Genomic DNA, 2,505 nt, shown 5'->3' with positions numbered 1-2,505 from the left:
AAGTCAGCAGCATGCCATGCCAAGGCGAAGACCAGCAGCATCCCTTGCCATGTCCAAGACAACCCAGCCACAGCCAGCTCCATCCCATGCCAAGTCCAAGGCAAGCAGCATGCCATGCCAAGGCCAAGACCCGCAACATGCCATGCCACGGCCAAGGCAGCCCAGCCAAAGCCAACAGCATGCCATGCCAAGGCCAAGGCCAGCAGCATGCTATGCCACGGGCAAGGCCGGCCAGCCAAGGCTAGCAGCATGCCATGCCGAGGCCAAGGCCAACAGCATGCAATGCCACGGCCAAGGCAGCCCAGCCAAAGCCAGCGGCATGCCATACCGAGGCCAAGGCCAGCAGCATCCCATGCCAAGACCAAGGCAGCACAACCAAGGCCAGCAGCATGCCATGCCGTGGCCAAGGCCAGCAGCATGCCATGCCACGGCCAAGGCAGCCCAACCAAAGCCAGCAGCATGCCATGCCAAGGCTAAGGCCAGCAGCATGCCATGCCACGGCCAAGGCAGCCCAGCCAAAGCAAGCAGCATGCCATTCCAAGGCCAAGGCATGCAGCATGCCATGCCAAGGCCAAGGCCAGCAGCATGCCATGCCATTGCCAAGGCCAACAGCATGCCATGCCACAGGCAAGACAGCCCAGCCTAAGCCAGCAGCATGCCATGCCAAGGCCCAGGCCAGCAGCATGCCATGCCACGGGCAAGGCAACCCAGCCAAAGCCAGCAGCATGCCATGCCGAGGGCAAGGCCAGCAGCATGCCATGCCTAGGCCGAGGCAGCCCAGCCAAAGCCATCAACATGCTATGCCCAGACTAAGGCCAGGAACAGGACATGCCACGGCCAAAGCAGCCCAGTCAAAGCCAGCAGCATGCCATGCCGAGGGCAAGGCCTTTAGCATGCCATGCCTAGGCCAAGGCAGCCCAGCCAAAGCCAGCAGCATGCCAAGCCCAGGCCAAGGCTAGCAGCATGCCATGCCGAGGCCAAGGCCAACAGCACGCCACGCCACGGCCAAGGCAGCCCAGCCAAAGCCAGCGGCATGCCATACCGAGGCCAAGGCCAGCAGCATCCCATGCCAAGACCAAGGCAGCACAGCCAAAGCCAACAGCATGCCATGCCCTGGCCAAGGCCAGCAGCATGCCATGCCACGGCCAAGGCAGCCCAGCCAAAGCCAGCAGCATGCCATGCCAAGGCCAAAGCCAGCCGCATGCTATGCCACGGCCAAAGAAGCCCAGCCAAAGCCAGCAGCATGCCATGCCAATGCCAAGGCCAGCAGCTTTCTTTGCCCCGGCCAAGGCGGCCCAGCCAAAGCCAGCAGCATGCCATGCCAAGGCACTGGCCAGCAGCATGCCATGCCACGCCACGGCCAAGGCAGCCCAGCCAAAGCCAGCCGCATGCCTTGCCAAAGCCAAGGCCAGCGGCATGCCATCCCACGGCCAAGGCAGCCCAGCCAAAGCAAGCAGCATGCCATGCCAAGGCCAAGGCCAGCAGCATGCCATGCCAAGGCCAAGGCAGCCAAGACAAAGCCATTAGAATGCCATGCCAAGGCCAAGGACAGCAACGTGCCATGCCATGGCCAAGGCAGCCCAGCCACAGCCAGCAACATGCCATGCCAAGGCCACAACCAGCAGCATGCCATGCCAAGGCCAAGGAACCCCAGCCAAAGCCAGCAACGTGCAATGCCAAGGCCAAGGCCAGCAGCATGCCACGCCAAGGCCAAAGCCAGCAGCATGCCACGCCAAGGCCAAAGCCAGCAGCATGCCATGCCACGGCCAAGGCAACCAAGCCAAAGCCAGCAGCATGCCACGCCAAGGCCAAGGCCAGCAGCTTGCCATGCCCCGACCAAGGCGGCCCAGCCAAAACCAGCCGCATGCCATGCCAAGGCCAAGGTCAAGGCCAGCAGCATGCCATACCCCGGCCTAGGCAGCCCAGTCAAAGCCAGCACCATGCCATGCCAAGGCCAAGGCCAGCGGCATGCATGCCACGGCCAAGGCTGCCCAGCCAGAGCAAGCAGCAAGGCCAAGGCCAGCAGCTTGCCATGCCAAGGCCAAGGCCAGCAGCATGCCATGCCATGGCCAAGGCAGCCCAGCCACAACCAGTAGCATGCCATGCCAAGGCCAAGGCCAGCAGCATGCCATGCCAAGGCCAAGGCAACCCAGCCAGAGCCAGCAGCGTGCCATGCCAAGGCCAAGGCAAGCAGCATCCCATGCCAAGGCCAAGGCGGCTTAGCCACAGCCAACAGCATGCCATACCAAGGCCAAGGCCAGTAGCATGATATGCAACGGCCAAGGCAGCCCAGCCAAAGCCAGCAGCATGCCATGCGAAGGCCAAGGCCAGCAGCAGGGCATGCCACAGGCAACGCAGCCCAGCCAAAGCCAGCAGCATGTCATGCCACGGCCTTGGCCAGTAGCACGCCATGCCACGGCCTTGACCAGCAGTAGCATGCCATGCCTAGTCCTTGGCCAGCAGCATGCCATGCCATGCCATGTGACGGCCTTGGCTAGCAACATG

The sequence above is a fragment of the Camellia sinensis genome, chromosome 15 (assembly GCF_055761805.1).
Source record: "Camellia sinensis isolate YWXY chromosome 15, ASM5576180v1, whole genome shotgun sequence".
NCBI classification, from domain to species: Eukaryota; Viridiplantae; Streptophyta; class Magnoliopsida; order Ericales; family Theaceae; genus Camellia; species Camellia sinensis.
The sequence above is the reverse complement of the archived record's forward strand: the minus strand, read 5'-3'. Positions refer to the sequence as shown.